Source organism: Serinus canaria, chromosome 1 (genome assembly GCF_022539315.1).
Source record: "Serinus canaria isolate serCan28SL12 chromosome 1, serCan2020, whole genome shotgun sequence".
Taxonomy (NCBI): Eukaryota; Metazoa; Chordata; class Aves; order Passeriformes; family Fringillidae; genus Serinus; species Serinus canaria.
In genome coordinates this window covers 69005460-69023022 of record NC_066313.1, presented here as the reverse complement: position 1 = coordinate 69023022, position 17563 = coordinate 69005460, and positions in this window count along the sequence as shown.

Sequence of the window (17563 nt, the reverse complement as noted above, 5' to 3'; positions counted from 1 at the left end):
ATATTTATATTTGGGTTTTCATTAGCATCCTCAGGGAAGCAAATATTCCTCCAGCTCAGATGATTAATCTCTGCTTGTTTTCAGCCTTCCTTCTGACTCTAGTTTTTAATAAAAAATCTCCAGCCTAATTTTGATCAAATAGCATACTTTGCATTTTAGTACCTTGCTAATAAAAAGAAATGTCTGTCTGTCCCCCCAGCCCTCCTATATTTGCATTGATGGTGGTGTTTTACAGATCTTTTTACTATCATTTGCACTGGAAGACAAGGATTTTAGCTTCAAAACTAAATTTGTGTTAAATAAATTCCTTCCATTTTCTTAACTTTTAAAAATTTATTTTGCTGTGTATATAAAAAAAAAAAACAAAGGCATCCACACACTAGCATGTAAAAAAATGTACAGAAGAAAGTGTAACTAAACACTCAGAGTTGAGCACTACATAGAACACCTTTACATTTAACAACACAAATATCCTGTCTGAAAATTACATACAAGGAGTCCAAATTATTCTGGGTGAATATTTTTAGAAGGTCATAAGGGAGAAGATTGCTAGATCTTATTCCTACAGGAAACAGATATATGCACAGATGTTTTGTTACCTAGCAACATAGGACCCTATCTGTTATTTACTCCATTTCTCTGATCTTACCGTAGTCAATGGGAGAAACATGACAGCCTTTAGGTGTGCTGAGTCCTTAATCTCTGGCTCAGCAGGTCAAGAAAGGAATGGAAAATGTGTAGTTGTATATTTGGTTCTGGATAAATATTATGAAAGGCTTACCTCGCTGCACATGGCAAGAGCCAGTCCCTTTATTAGCTAGTATTTCACAGGAGTCAAAAATGTGTTAAAAGTCTTTGCAGAATACATGAGTAAGAAGAAAACAGAAGTCAAAACAAAAATAATTTTACACCTTACAACCCCAGCTGTTGTAATTAAAGCCAGTAATTTACAAAAGGTTCTACTGAAGTGACAGCAGAGGATAATAGTGTCCTTTTTTCAGTCTTACAATACAGTGAGTATCGTAGGGAATGCACTTGTGAGAAAAGCTAATGCTAGGAAGCTTGTCAGAGAGTCATAACAGTCACAATTAGGAAAAGATATGCCTACATTTTTACTTTTTATTTTATGAGTATGCTTCCATATCTCTGACATCACACAGTTTTCCTTCTAAGCAAAGATCAATTACTAACCCCTAAAAAGACAGTACAAAAAGGTTGTGATCCAAAACTTTTTCAAGTAAAGCCTGTTCTGGGAATTGACTAGGGTGTGCTTGGTGTAGAGTTCCAGGAAATTTTAATTTCTATATGCCCATGTGCCTGTATCTGTGGGTTTCTTCTAGATGTGGGGTTTTTTTTCCATGATGGAAAAGAGGGTCAATCCCTCTGTTATTTTGGATCCCCCAAGGATACTGATGTGGTTTTGTGGGCTTTCAGAGAATCTTGGAAGTTCTCTAATCTTTTGCAAACTGAAAAACTCTCCACAAGCAAAGATTTTAGACTAACTGTATAATCTATCTTTAGTGGGAAAATCCCAATGACTTTGTGTGTATTGTGTGGGTTTAGGGCCTGATCTTCCATCCATGTGAATCTTCTGTTTAGGACCATTTTTTATTGCTGGATAAAATAGTATAGAAGGTTTGTTCCTCAGATATCAGTCAGGCAGCACACTTACACGTGTCTTTTTTGGGTCCTGTCTGAGGCATATTTAATCAGCAGAAGGGTTAAAACATGATGGCTACACTGGGCTATTTAGGGTCTTTAATCCTTTCCAAGGTACTATAGTAAGCACTGATGCATCTTATGGCATTGTGTACAAGAAGTGCAGCAAACCTGATCTGAACCTGGAAATACATTATGTGGTTCAAGTGCCTGAAAAAACATGGAGCTCCCTGAAATCAAGGATTACCTGAAGAGTAAGTCAGTAGTCAGCCCCGAAAAGGGACACCAACTAGCTCCAAAAGGCTTGCAAAAACTTTAATAGGAGGGCAGATCAGCTTTGTCATGTTGGTAGATGATGATGATGAACACAAAGAGAAAATGAGTTATCCTTGAAACCAGCAAAAGCACTGAACCAGATCAATAGCCAAAACTGGTTCCCTACCTCATGAAACAAAGCATATATTTATTTAAATAATTTCAGTTCAGGGTAAAAAGCAAAAATTTTGAATCTTTTTCTTCCCAAATAAGACAGGATGCTTTTCTTTATTTTTGGTTTTTTGTAGTAGTTTAATTTGTGTGTGTATATCTACAAAATTCAAAGCAAAATAATTTTGGAATGAAATTTGAACTTTTCATTGAGAGGTCTCACACTAGGATTTTAAAGTTTAGAAACTTGATCCTCACTTTTATATTTCACCTAAATTAAATGCTGCCTGAATCAGAATAGTTAATTATTTCTGTTGTTAAGCTGGTGTTTTCTAATGGAAAATTCTTAGGAATTTTATTTCCCAAGTGGAAATACTCATGAGACACTGAACTTCTGGCTTTGGCACAGTTTCCAGGGGACTTCTGGTAGCAATGATATCAGACTTCTATCACTGCTGCTCTCCTGTGAGTGCAAACCCTAAGTACTCTATAAGCAAAACAATAAAACTAGTGAAAATGGCTAATACCTGCTCATAGGCCTTCATTGCTTTACCTTTTAACAGCAATGCCTTCCCTGTTCTTTATCTTTCTCTCATGTTATAGCATCTTATCTCCCTCATCAGTACAAAAAACCAAGGAGGATAATTCTGCTAGGTACAGAATGCCTTTGATTCATATTAAATTGAGGAGAAGGAGATCACACAGCAAATCTCATAAACAGCTGCTGAAGTGACACGGAGGTCCTGTGTGCTTTGGAGAGTCAAACATTGATTGTAGCTGTGGTTTCACAGCTCATTTTCTGACAAGCAAGTTTTCAGATCTGGAGAAAGGGTGGCAATAAGACCTTCCTTTGCTGTATCTCTGCAGCAATGCCTGCAATCAGGGCAATTTATGAGTGCAAAACCTAAGGCCAAGTGACAATGCTTTGGTTCTTCTTTCCTGCAGTGGAGCTACCCAAAGAGTGAGTCCCCTGGAAGTACAAAGCCTTCCTTGGAACCTTTGACCCCTTTTTTTATTAGGAACAGTGTTTTTTATGTTTTATGTAGCATCTTTTTTTTTAAGTGTTCTGGATTACTGCTGCTAAAATCCCTCCTGTAGTATTGTCCTGCTAATTGGTATCCCAGGAAGAACTGAAAGAAGCATCCTAGCAATCAAAATTCCTATAATCCGGGAAATAGGAGGGCGAAGAATCCAAAACAAATACATTTAAGAATCCTCAATGGCAATTAGAGAAGATGGCAGTTAAAAGCAAGAATTATGAATATCTGCATCGCTGTAGTGGGCCTAAATTCTCATCAGCTGCCCTAGGATATGTATTTTATTTCTTTCAGTTAAACACTGTGCTAAATCCTTACTACATTAGGAGTATATAGGACCTTTCAGAAGGTCATTTTTTCTTAATTATTTCTCAAAGAGACTATTATGTAGAGTGGACAGTTATTTAAAAATAATTGAAAATTGCATTTAATTCTCAAGAATCGTGAAATTAAAAAGAAAATAAGCTCTGGTTATTCTGCAAATTGAGAAGCTCAACATTACCCTGAATTACAGTAATGTGGTCAATCTGTACGGTATGATGAGTTATGATTCAACATTTCAGATAAAGATCAGCTGGTAAACCTTTTTAATTGTACAATTTTACTGAGCAACATTTGCCACAGTCCTGCAAATAAGATCAATATTCTTTGTGCAGTTAGTTGGTAAAAGTTAGGAGTAGATGAATCCGTGTTCAGCCCCAGCTAGTGAAGATAATATTTTGTGGATATTGGCTTCTTACTACTACTGTTACCAATATTGATCTTGGCTAACCACTGCAGTACACTGAAATCAATTCAGCTACATTCCTTGGAGTCACCTAAAACTAGAGCAGTCCATTGTTGTATCAAGTCCATTGACTTGAAAGAGCTTTATTTGCACTGGAATGTTAACGAGACACAGAGATAGCGCTTGAATGCTAACGAAACACAGAGACAAATAGGGGCATTACCCGTCCGTCCTCATGACTCAGAAGCACACACAAAAAAGAATCTGGTGTTGTTTGTGCTTGAAATAACAGGATCTGAAAGAAAAGAAACGTTTTCCTTTATGTAGTTTCCTTTACACCCTAGAGGCAGAGTGTGGGAGAATGTGGGTCTGCATATGAGCTGATTTAACTGCAGAAGTGACAACATGAACCTGAACCAGCCCAGGCTGGTGTTGAGTTTGGTGTGCCTTGGTGACAGAAATGTGCTATTTTACTTCAGGTGCCTCATGCCCAAACAGAGAATATTTTGTAGATAAGGATCTGAAACAGCCAGTGTGTGAGCATCCAGCCAGGAGTATGTGTCACAGAGGTTAGAAGTCATCAAGCACGACCACCACATGCCTTGTCTCTGTTCATTACCACACTTTAAATGTTTCTGCTGTTCCTGGAACTTAGCAATAGTAAGAGATTGTTAAAGATCATTGAAAAATGTTTGCTTTGGACTGTTTTAGCTCTGTCTTTAAACAGTTATGCGTTTGAATGTTTGTACTCTCTTCTATACTTTGCAAGAGAATCAAGCTGTCAGATAAAGTGAGACAGGCCTTAGTCCCTACTGATATGCCAGGAGGTAACCTCACATATTTATCTCTAATAAAGCAATAGAGATCTGCCTCCACTAAAATTTGATGAGAGTGTTGGTGATAGAGTTGATACATCTTTTCTATTAAAAAATATATTGTTTCGGACAACTAGGGTTTAATCTAAGGTAGAGTTTAGGAATTATTATCGATGCTATTTTATTTTATTAGCCTGCATGTATTAGTATAATATTTTTTCATTATTATGAATTTACACCCATCAAATGCTTGAATATTCATATGTATATATAAACATATACATAAATACAAATGTATACATAGATGTATTTAGCTGTTTATATACACATGCAAAAGAGAATCTGGTGAGTTGCTATGTGGCCTACTAACAAATATATTTGATTGCTTTGTTCCTCAAATAGCAGAGTTTCTTTTATTCTGCTGTACTAAGATCCTTCCTTTATTCACTAATCCACCTTTATCTGTGTCTTAAATCCAGCGGGATGTAAAGAATATTGTACTGGAAATAATGCAGACTGCAGATTTAAACCACCAGACAAAAAAAAAACCCCAAAATCACAGCCCTCTTGGATAAAACCATCTTTCCTGGACAAATGTCTTTTTGTTGGTTTCTTTTTTTTTAATTGTCGCACTTGAGTGTCTGTTAAATATTTTAAGAGTATTTCCTGTACTTGGTGAATCAAAATCAGTTAGTACTTTTACAATGGGATTTTTAATTTTTCGGAGCTCAAACCTACAACCACCTTCTTCTTCTATGGTGTATACAAAAGATGCCAAAACACCTCTGATTTCTTAGGATGGCTTTCACTGCAGTTTAAAGCAAGGTCCCTTTCTAAACAGGGACATTAAACTGGTCTGCTGATACAAATCTTTGTTTAGCACCAGTTCTTTCAGGCCTGAGTTAATTCTTCCACTCTTCTGCTCTATCTCAGTGAGCTTCTCTTTCTAGGTTCTTTAGGTTAGGCCATGACTATCATGGCACATCCACTCCCTGAGTCTTAAAGTGATTAGCTGACTTCCTGATCTGGACTAGTTTGTGTCTTTTACTGTGTCCTGGGATGTTCACTGCCAGTAAAGGAAATGGGATCTCAGCACCAAAGTTGTCCTCAGAGTAGTGATCAAATCTGCAAGACATCACTGGGCTGCAAAAATGTTAAACAAAACTCCAAGTATTTTTAATTTCTAGCTTGATGCCATTGAGACGTAGCATTCTGCCTGTTTCTTGCAAGTGCTAAACCATAATTAACTTGTTTATTGATAACTGCCAAATTATTTTGATTACATCTGATGGGATAATGTTGTTTAGCTTTCTTATTTGCATATGTTTTTTAACCAGAGACATCAAAGTTACTTCACATCTGTTATCCAACTGAGAGGAATACACACTTCTATGCAGACAAATAGACAGAATCCCTATCCTTATAGCAAGAATGTTTTGTTGTTACTAACATCTGCATTATTCCCAGGCAATATTGTTACTAATAAGGCATTTGAAAATACTTTCCTTTTATACATTTTAGTTTTTAAAAAAGAATTGCATGAATTTTCCTAGACAGTAAAAACAGTGGATTTATATCTGTGCAAGGAAAAAAAAATTAAAAAGCATCTAGTTTTTTCCAGTATTATCCCCCTAATCAATCTAATTTTTTGGACCTAAAAACACTGCCTAAGCTATGTGTCAGTTTCTTTACATTTGGGTGAGCAACACAATGCTTCATTATTTAAAATCTTATTAGATTAATATTATTGTCCCAAACCATTTTTTTAATATTGTTGTTGTATTGGCCTTCCTTTCCTCCTTCCTCCTCTGTCTTCCCTCCTCTCTGGCTTTCTCTCTTTAACACACCTACTCACTTTCTCTCCTTAACAGACAGAAGGTCACAGGAAGAGGAAAAGTGACAAAGCTCCCACCCAGTCAGAGTCTGCACCCTGTGATTTGTTCATCAGTTTATTTTTCACATTCATTTAGGATCATTTTTTGTACTATCAATATTGTTTTAGCAATCAATTATGCCAAATGCTTAAGAAGATTCTTAACTAGTAAAAAATATTTAATAGGCAGATTTTAGCAATTTATGAAAAAAATACATAAAGATCAAATACTATTGTGCATTTCTGTCAGAAAAGTGCTGTTTTATCAATTATTCTGACTTTAGTTTTCAAACTCCTGCCTGAACTGAAGATGGCATCACCAAGCCAAAAATGTCCTACAGGCCTTTCTTCACATTGTTCAGAAATTTAAAAAAAAAAAAAAAAAATCCCATGCTCCCAAGACTTCATCTATCTCTGTATTACTTTGACTCTGCAAAGTACTGAACATCTCTGTTTTCCCAAGAATTCTCTGGGAATTGTGAATACTTTATGTCTTTTGGGATCAGCTTTCATGTTAATTATGCTACACAACCGACCTTAACAGACCCAAAAGAAAACCTCAGACCAAACCCAGAACCAAACCCAGAACCAAACACCACAAATCCAGACAAGGATGTTTAAAGATTTGGAAAGAGTTGCAAGAAACTGCGGGGTTGTTTGGGGGTTGTTTCTACCACTTACAGAACCTGCATTTGTAAAAGGATATTTGGAATTTAAAACCTGTGCTCGTGCATGTTTATAATGTTTACAATGGATAGATAAAATTACCAGCTTTAAACTTTTATCAGTAGCGCATCTATGCTCGTTTTTTATTTTGGTTTTTTTTTGGTTTTTTTTCTCAAGAGAACTTGTTCAGAGATTTCCTAAGGCTACCTAAGTTTTTTGCAAAGAAAATAAATATTATTGCCCTGAACTACATGCGAAGATCAAAATCACTTTTTAAACGTCAATGAAATAAACATCAAATATCTTCTCCTGTTTTAATGACTAAGTCTTTAAGCATGTAAATTATATAAATTCTTGGCTCTTTTTCAAGTTGTCTCTGATTTCCAGGTAAACTTGTATGTTTGTTCTTTGGTTTCATTCTAACGTATGTAAATGTCAAATCTTTGGAGTAAGGGCGCAGGACAAAAAAAACCTTTTCATTTTAATGGTGTCTTTTCTAGAAAATTCACATTAGTGTTGAAATTAACTACAACCATGATGATGTGGACAAGCTTGAGTAGTGGACCCCTGGGAATCCCATGAGGCAATGTGCAAAGTACCTGGATCGGGGAAACCCCTGGCATCAACACAGGCTGGGGATGAGCAGATGGAGAGCAGCCCTGCAGAGAAGGGCTTGGGGGTGCTGGTGGCTGAGAGGCTGGACATGAGCCAGCAATTTGCACTCCCAGCTCAGACAGCCAAACGTGTCCTGGGCTGCATCCAAAGCAGCGTGGGCAGCAGGGACAGGGAGGGAGTTCTGCCCCTCTGCTGTGGTGAGACCCCACCTGCAGTGCTGCATCCAGCTCTGGGGTCCCCAACAGAGGGGGGACATTATCTCTCTTATGAGAAAAAGTTGAATGAGTTGAAGTTATTCAGTCTGGAGAACAGAAGGCTCTGGGCTGACCTTACTGTGGCCTTTCAGTACATAGAGAGGGCTGACAAGAAAGCTGGAGAGGCACTTTTTACAAGGACATGTAGTGATATTACAAGGGCTAATGAGTTTCAGTAGAAAGAGGGTAGATTCAGACTGGAAATTATTAAGTTCTTTACTGAGAAGGTGTTAAAGCATTGAAACAGGTTGCCCAGAGAAGCTGTGAATGCCTGGAAGTGTTCAAGTACAGATTGGATGGGGTCCTTGAGCATCCCAGTCTAATGGAAGACTCTTCATCGCAGGGGTGTTTGCACTCAGTGATCTTTAGGGTCCCTTCCAACCCAACCCCTTCTGTGAGTCTATGATCTTACATGGTTTTGCAATAAATCCTACTTTTCAGGTTTCCTACACCTTTACCAAACTGAAACTGTTATTCTATTACTTTTTATCAATATGTTGGACTGGGTATGTGGAAAATAAAAATACACTATAAAAAAAAAAAGTCAAAAATTCCTAGTCTGCCGAAGAAAAATGTGAAACTTGTCCAGGAGGCCTTTCTGAGTGATGTTTTGCCTTTTAGCTTCTTTGTAAAACCTTGAGAGCTTCTAAGCCATAACAAAATCCCATTATATCTACTGAGCTAGGTGGTAATAGCTAAATTATAGTTTTGTATTACGTGCAGACTGGACAGAGAGACCATAATAAACATTGTACTAGGCTGGATAAATTGTCCATCTAACTGCATATCCTTTTCTTCACAGTGACCAATATTAATTAAGGTTGTTTTTTGCAGCAGCACAGACGTGTAGCTTGACAGCTTAAAAGAACAATTGAAAGATTGGCCTATTTTTTGTCCCCTGTCTTTTGTGTGATTTTTTTGTTGCTGCTGCTGCTTAAGCAGATTACACATTGGATGTTTCCACACAAATTTACTAAAAGGTTGGCATTTTAGTCGTTTATCTATTTATTAATCATTTTTTAATTAAGAAAAAGGACACATTCATCTCTTAAGCAGTAGCTGGAATCTCCTAGCAACAGCAATGTCATTAAGATGTAATTTCATTTTTACTTTTAATCATTACTCTTTTAAATATTCTTGACTCTTCAGAGTATCTGAATTTAAGTACTATTTTGCCATAAGATTGAGATCTTAAAAAAGATTGATTTTTTTGGTGTCAACAAGATTATGCTAACTTATAAAATAGATAATATTTTAAATGTTTGTAATAAATAGTGTATGGGAAAAAATGCTCCTGAAGATGCACAAAAAATCATATATTAAATGAGTTTTGTAATAATTAGGAAAATTGCTACCCAAGCGTAATTTTAATGAGTCAAGATTCAGAACAATAAAACTACTGATACACATAATATGATCAATAAAATCATACTTTTATGACAGTCATCAACATAGCACTCTTTCTTTTCACCCTTCATTTCTCTCTTATATGTTGGTAGAGCTGTAACAGAGAAAATAAGTGAACAGCCCTCTGCAATACTGAAAGGTAAGAAATAACAATGCAACAGTCCTTTTTTATATTTATCTTTTCAAAGAAAATTTTGAAGATACAACATAATGACTTGTTTATTCCATTTCAAAAGATTTCCCTATTTTTATATTGAACTACACCTGGATGATAACTTGCTGCTAACTCCCCTTGAAATACAGTAATGAGTGAAAATATTTCAACATTATTTTTGTTCAAAAAAGACTGAAAAAATGAGGACTTAAAAAAAAGTTAAAGCATGTCTATATTTTTTCAATAAAATATTATTTTTTATAAACTTCCTCTCTATGTCATTTAATCTTTTGAATTACCTTAGACCCATCTAGGTATAATCATTTAAAAGGAAGCTAGTTTTAGTGTAAATTGATGTAGACAGTTAAGGGTCTTTGAAATAAAGTGTCATGAATAATACTTTCCCAACACAATTTATTCTACTTGTTCTGAACATATTGTAGTACAAACTGAATGGTTAATTTCTCTCTATTGACTGTTAAGATGCCTTGGTGGATACCTCAGACAGAATGCTAAAAGCTAAGGTTATCACCAGACTGCTGAAATGTTCCATCTTAGATTTACTTCAGTTTGACTTTTAAAAGTTAAGTTTAAAAACAATAAAATATTTTATTTAAGTTATTTAAATACGTAATTACTAAAAAATATTTTGCAATCTCTCCCCAATTTGCTTCTGAAAAAGGGGGTAGAAACTATAGTAATTATGAAAAAAAAAGTAGTTTAATTGAAATTAGATTTTTTTTCATATCCTGGCAATAAGAGTTAAAAAAAATAAATCATTTGTTCAAAGAAATGTATTTTTTACACTTTAATCTCTTCAGATTGTCAGAAAACCACCAAAAGAAGGAACTGTTAGTCTGAGTCCTCATAGAAAAAGCCTTATATTCTCATCTCTTTTTCATTTTGTTTTGGTTTTGCTTTACCTTTACTTGACCTTCCATTGTTGGAACAGAAGTACACAAGTTATTGAGTCAGTCCTCAATTGCTTGAACTTTCATGATGAGTGTCACGGGGAAGGAAAATGAAGAAGCATGTCAGGGAGAAAGAAAGTGGGTCTTTCAGCACCGACCCAGTGTGACCTCCTGCAGGTATTTCCCAGTTGTGACATAGGAGTCCTTTAACATGATGTTCCACATCCATAGAGAGGGCAGCATTGCTACATTTTAGTGATGCTACTCACATCCAGATGCTATAAAAATAAAAAAGTGCAGTGACTCTGTTGCTGGAGGGGTATGTTTGGACTGTGGGATGTCTGTGCCGCCTTTGCAGAAGGGTTAGGCCTCTTAATTTCTCTTGGAATTAATACACCTTTGTGAAGTCTCCTCAGATGTCTGGTGGCATGAACCACAGGTGCGTGCAGCAGAGCAGGTTTACAATGCCTGCTGACTTGGCCAAGCCTCACTGATGTGGTTCTGCAGTGCAAATGCTGCACCCAAACAAATTATCTGTTTGAGAGCCAAACACGGTCACATGCATCCTACTGGACCTTATCATGCAGACCTAGTCTACAGCTTAGGGTTTTTTTTTCCAGTTATAAATACTGAAACTCCAGAGTGTAAATAAATATTCATGTGAATTAAAGTAAAACAGTAAAATTGAACATTATTTCAATCATGAGGCAAAATATCCTGGCTTTCCTCTACCTCTCGAACAGAGAACATGCTAGAAAAGTCCTTGTATAACCAAGTAAGCAAGAAACTTCCATTCAAAGGAGAGTACAAGGCTACTTAATGGACAGTGACCCAATTCTTACTGCAAGTATTGCAAGCAGACGTGAAGTAAGCTATTTTAAAGTAACTTCTGCAGATGTTATGACAGATTGAAGAATTTTAAGTATCTATGTAGCTTATGAAGTGAGTATTTATGTAGCTTATGAAGTGAGTGTTTAAATAAAAGTCTTGCTGACAAAGCAGTGACCTATTATACCCATAAAATTGAAAAAGATTGAAGAGAATATATTTCATATTTGTTTGCCTGGAATCTGACCAAAAGCATAACTATTTGTGAGATACTTCATTTTGAGATGTCACTAATGTCACAACCAGCAACAAAGTCTGAGCACTTGGGCACAGGTACATAAACTGTACATTTAAATGTAATCTGTAACTGTAAGAGACAAAAGGCGACTTCTGTGATGTAACTATGCAAACAGTGCAATAAAATTCATGTATAAGGCATAAGCTGAAGAATATGAAGAGTAGTTGAGGAAAAGGCAGGAAACATGACTGGCAAAATGAAATAGTTTTGCTCATGGAAATAAGATAATCTGTACTGGAAACAGATGACATTCACTGTTTTGGGGAGGTTGTGAGGATCATAGAATACCATGGACACATTAAAAAAGAAGAAAGATGACTCTTGAATTTGATTTTCTGTGGACTAAATCCTGGACCTCAGTATGTATTCATCCCTGTTAGGTGTATGGATCATTCCTTGGCCACCTCAGCAGCAATGTTGACTTGACCCTCTCATCAACTTAGGAAGGACAGAACTGTCTGTGGCCTGCAATTTGAACAGAAGCAATAAAAATGATCAGGTTAAATAAAAAGGCTCAAGAAGTTAAAATTAGTGCCTGGAGGGTAGTGAAGGCAGAAGGTAAATCTCAGATCAGCTTTGCCCATGGAGGAAAAACAATAACCAACTTCACCCTGAGACATCCCTGCAATACTCTAGCTTTACATCAGAGTAACACATTGGAAATCATTTGGGATGCTGCAATGTAAAATCAAGCACTACAATGATTAATCGGGTCACCAGCCTCCTCTCCCTTATGTCTCTAAAACATTATTTAATTAAAACTAAAATGCCATGTGGGATTGGTCCCAGGATATGGTTTCTAGGCATTGCATAAATAGGAAGAAGGTATTATTCTATTGTTAATGATGTTTCATCTACTCAGTCTTTCTCCAATCTGCTCATGCACAGCAATTCTCCTTTTAATATGCAGACACCACTGCATGCTGACTTAATAGATAGTTTCAGAAAAGTTTTCAGAAAATTTCTATCAGAAAATTCTAATTCACATTAATTGAAGGAAAGGGGAAAAAAATCAACAAAATATGATTATGGAAGGCCTGAAAAGATAAAAATTCTGATTTCTGATATTCCATGCAAATGAAATAGACATGCTTCATTTTTTATGACAAAATACAACAGATAAAAAAGAAAATAAGACTCCCACCAGAACAAAGCTTCTCATATTTTAATGAACCCAAATAGTTTACTTCAGATTTCTGTTTTGAACCACTCTGAAAAGTATTACTTTGAGTTGCATCTTTACCTGGGTTGGTTGCTTTTTTTTTTTTTTTTAAATAGCAGAATAAATGAATAAATGTTTCCTGAAAAAAGAACCACTTCTCTAGAGTTCTATGATTAAACAGTATTTTTAAATTTTTTTGATATGTATTTTAGATGAGAGCATGTTTGTGTTTCTCATGTTTTAGCATTCGGCTCTGAAATCCTTATATTTTGTAACCTGAATTCTGAAGTCTAAGTGAGGAAAAGTCTGAGGAATGAAAACATTTTGTTTCCCAAATTAAAATAATTGCATTACAAGGAATTAAGATGTGAACTAATAAGAAAACCAAGGCTTGGTATTGCTGTTACACCACATAACTACATAAGGCCTCCAGAAAGAAAATGACTGGCATATGAAACCTTTGATACATAAAATCAAGTCTGAGAGAGAAGGAGAAGGGTACAGGAAGCCTTTAGTTTAGTTTAGTTTAGTTTAGTTTAGTTTAGTTTAGTTTAGTTTAGTTTTTTTTCTGGAATAGTTTTTTTCTATTAATCAGTAGTTCTTTGTCTGTGAAATACTGGGGTAGAAGGCAGAGCTGAGCCTTCTGAGACTTGGGTCTATTTCTAGTGCTATCAACGGCTTGACATGTGACCTTCCCAAGGTCAGTGCTTCTGTTTTCCAATCTGTTGAGTAAATAAAATTATATTGTGCTCCCCTGGAAAAGCCTCTGAGATGGGTTGACAGAAAGAGAAAGAACAGGGTATTACTCTTACATAAGATTTGACTTTTTTTGGTTGTATCCCTGAGTAATGATGGTAGTCATTCAGTCACCATGTTTGTTCATCACAGATTTCAAAGCACCTTTGGGCTCCCACTTATAATATCTTCCACTTCCTCAAACTAATAAACTGAAGCAAGGGAAAGAGAAATGAGTTGCACAGAGTCATGTCATCAAACTATTGGTAGAGGCAGGTCTTTGCCTCAGTTCTTTATTCTGAGAAACATTTTTCTTTTCATTATTAAACAATGAAAATAAGTTATAGTTAGAGAGAGCAGAGACATAAGCTCCTATCTACATTTTTCCATTTATATGATCCTTATGTTACTCTGAGACTGTGCTATGAAAATGGCTAAGAAAATAATTAATTATTGAAAACACATTATGGATCTATTATTCAAGCTGATTTTATTCAGGGGGATTACTTGTGTAAACAATAGATTGAAAGTTTGGACAGGTTTTTTTCCTGCAGGATTTTTTTTTTTTGGTTGACAAAGATACTTTTTTAATGTCTTGTCTATATCTAAATGACACTGATTTTTTGTCTCATGTCTCATCACTAAAGTTTTTATAACATGATGAAAGTAGTTATTAACTAACTTTAAATTATGTGAATGAGTGTTACCAAACTACTCCAGTCACTTGAATATGTTGCAAAGTAACCAGCTGTTTCAACCTTTTGCTTGTGTTCAGCCAGACATGGGACACTTTTAGGGAAAGAATGAAATAAGAAAGCAATCAAAACAGCAAAGAGGTCATATAGCAAAACTGCAGTACTGTATTGTGTATTGATCATGCTATATGGAAGTCATGTTTTGCAGGATGTTGAGAATTGTTGTAACAAGGTACTTAAAATGATAATGCTGGAATCTTAAGAAAAAAAATTTGCTGAGATTAGACTCTGGTGCAAATGTTATCACTTCTTATTAAAGGCTGCAGTGTTATACTAGTACATTTCCTGTTATAGCTGGATAAAAGAGCAAATATTTCTCACAGCTCCAGTTAATTTCATTGCAATGTTTTTCCCCAGCCTAAATGTATGTCTTTAACCACAGAGTGAAAAAAAGAATTCGGTGCACTTCAGTACTGCAGTGCTGAATGCTGCAATGCCAAACTTGGGAAGACAAAGCCTGGAGTGAAATACCAGTCCCCAAGTCAGGCAACCAACCACCTCACATATTGCTCTGGGAAAGGCAGAACTAGAACCTCATGTCAGGACTGAGAGCATGGAAGATGCAGCTGGGAGGACATTTCAAGTGAAATGCTGCAGTGAAATCTCAGTTCACGTTCTGGGGTCAGGGCTGCAGCAAAACCATCTCTCTCCATCTGGGCTCCTCAACTGGAAATTCTCCACTGAAAACAGACAGCCCACTTCTGTTGTGTCAAAGTTTTAAAGTGCGTGTGTGAGTCTGTGTGTGTACGTGTGAGAGTGAGTTTTGAGATGAGAGGAATAAAAGGAGGTGGGTGACTCAGCTCAGCTCCCTATCACTCTCCTTCTAACCAACAGCACAGTAGGCAGAATATACTTTCCCAGAGAAGACACAGGGTCAAATCACTACTAATTTGGAAGGGGATTAATTCTGTCCCTTTAGTAACCCTTACATTTGAACAAAAGGCCACTTCAGAAGACCACAGGCTCCAGGAAAATAAAGAGAAAATGAAAATGAAAAATTAAAGAGAGAGAAAAAAGAAAAATTAAAGAGAGAAAGAAAGATAAAATATAAATGTCTGTCTGAATTGACTCCTTTACTGAGCATCTATTTTGTATACTCTCACCAATATGTACAGCAGCTGTGGGGCTTGGTCCTGTTCTAAGAACTGTTAGAACAAGTGCTTTAATGGCTTTAATGCAAGCAATCATGGTAGAAACTGGGTCAGAAACTCAGATCAATATATATAGTTTAAATAAGAAATTCTGGTCAGGACCTCAGCCTGGCCTGCTCGCTAAATACACCTCTTTCTTCCACACCAACAGAATTTCAAAGTGAAATGACAACACGAGTTTTATGGCAGACTACACACAGGATAGAAGCAAAATCTGCCCATCCTTCTGCCTCCTATTTCCTTTTCTGACACCTAAGGTTTTAACCTTTTAAGGTTAACCCTGTGACCTATTCAGCCGCTATTTCCAACACAAGATTACCTCAAGATCTGATGACAATGCATATTGGGAATGAACGTCAATGGGTTTTGCTACCAGCTCCAAAATCTAAACATCTGATATGTGAAGTATATTACGTCAAGCTCAGTCTCACACGAAAGCACAAAGCAAGCAAGTCCTCCCAGGGCTCTGCACACCCTGGCAAGTGCAGTAACTCATGCTCCCTTACTGCCTTTCCATGGTTCAAGGGATCTCAAAATTATTTTTCTTGTAAAATAGAACAGCTGCAGCAAGAGGGTTGGTAGCCCGGTGTTTGAGGGTATGAGCCAAGAAAGAAAAACATGTGGGCTGGCTCTTACACTGCAGAAGATAGAGAATTTTTTATTTTCTCATCATGAGCCAGTCTCCTACTCACTAGATAGAAGTAGGCAAACCACTTCTCTAACTTTCTTTCCTTTTTTTTTTCTTTAGTCATCATCATCCACCAGTGCATCATTTTGCAAAGCTCTGTCTGGTGAACATACCACAGGGAGACTTGGAACATTCTCACATGCCATTACCCTTAGAAAAATGAAAAATGAAGGAGAAAATTACCTAGTTTTGGAAACCTCGTTAGGTCTAATTGCAATTTAGATAGAAATCCAGTAGCTATGTGTGAAGACTGGCCTATGAAATATACTGAGATAGAAAATTCTGTGAGGAAATCCTGATATTAGTTTAAACCCTTCTACCCTTAGTTAGAACTTGTTTATTTGAGCTGGTTTAAAGTAATTGCATATACTGAGAAGCATAGTTTCTGCAGGAGCTGCCACATATGGTGGCATCTGTGTTAACTACCAGCCTGTGATAAATTCCATAGTCAAAGCCTAAACAGAGACATAATTTCAAATTAAATAATGATCCTATAACTCTTTTATTTGCTGGTCTATCATGATTTGTAGGTCTCAAATGTTTACATGCATATGTATATATGTATGTGTGAGTGTGTATCCATCCATAACATCACATCTACAGTGTAGGATGTCTTTATACCTCCATAGAAGTAATGAAGCCAGTTTTACAGTACATAGCACAAACACTGAAACCAGGATATCTACCATAATAATTGCTTTATTCTCTAGAAGCTTTGCAGATGGTCTGAGTTCTGCTCTGCAAGTTCCACAGTGTTAGATGAAGTAACTAGCTTTTTAGCATGTTGCAAAGTAGCACAAATATACCCTCACCCAGTGTTACTTACATAGCCATAGCAACAGGGAGATGGGAGATTACTAATTGGGAAAATGAAGAAGTATCCCACTACCTTTTCCTATTTCAAGTAACTTTCCATATTATGAGTAAACCCATTTCTATTCAAAATGGCTTCATTTGGCTTGTATGTGGTTAAATATGGACTTTACACCCAGAGGAAAGGTATAAGTAGTCAACTCATTGTTTTAGGCTTCTAGAATTTGCAGACAGAAACGTGAGGTAAAAGATAACAGTCAAGGACAATATACTTGTATGCTCTTTCCCTTATCTGATCTTCTGGATAATTTAGAGAGGATTATGTGAGTTGTGTTTATACAACCTGTGTATGGGTTGTAAACTGGGATGCATATACTGAATTTTAAAGACCCAGACTAACTGGCATTTCAGCACTGTGTGTTCTCTCACTTTACCACACTCTCTAAATAACAGAGTAAAACATTTCAGCTCCCAATCAACCTGACCCAGGAATAGGTATTTCCTTAAAACTCTTAAAGGCAGGCCTCTTGTCCTTAGATACATGTGTCCAAACTTAATTCAATAAGATGAAAAAAACTAGAAATTTGGG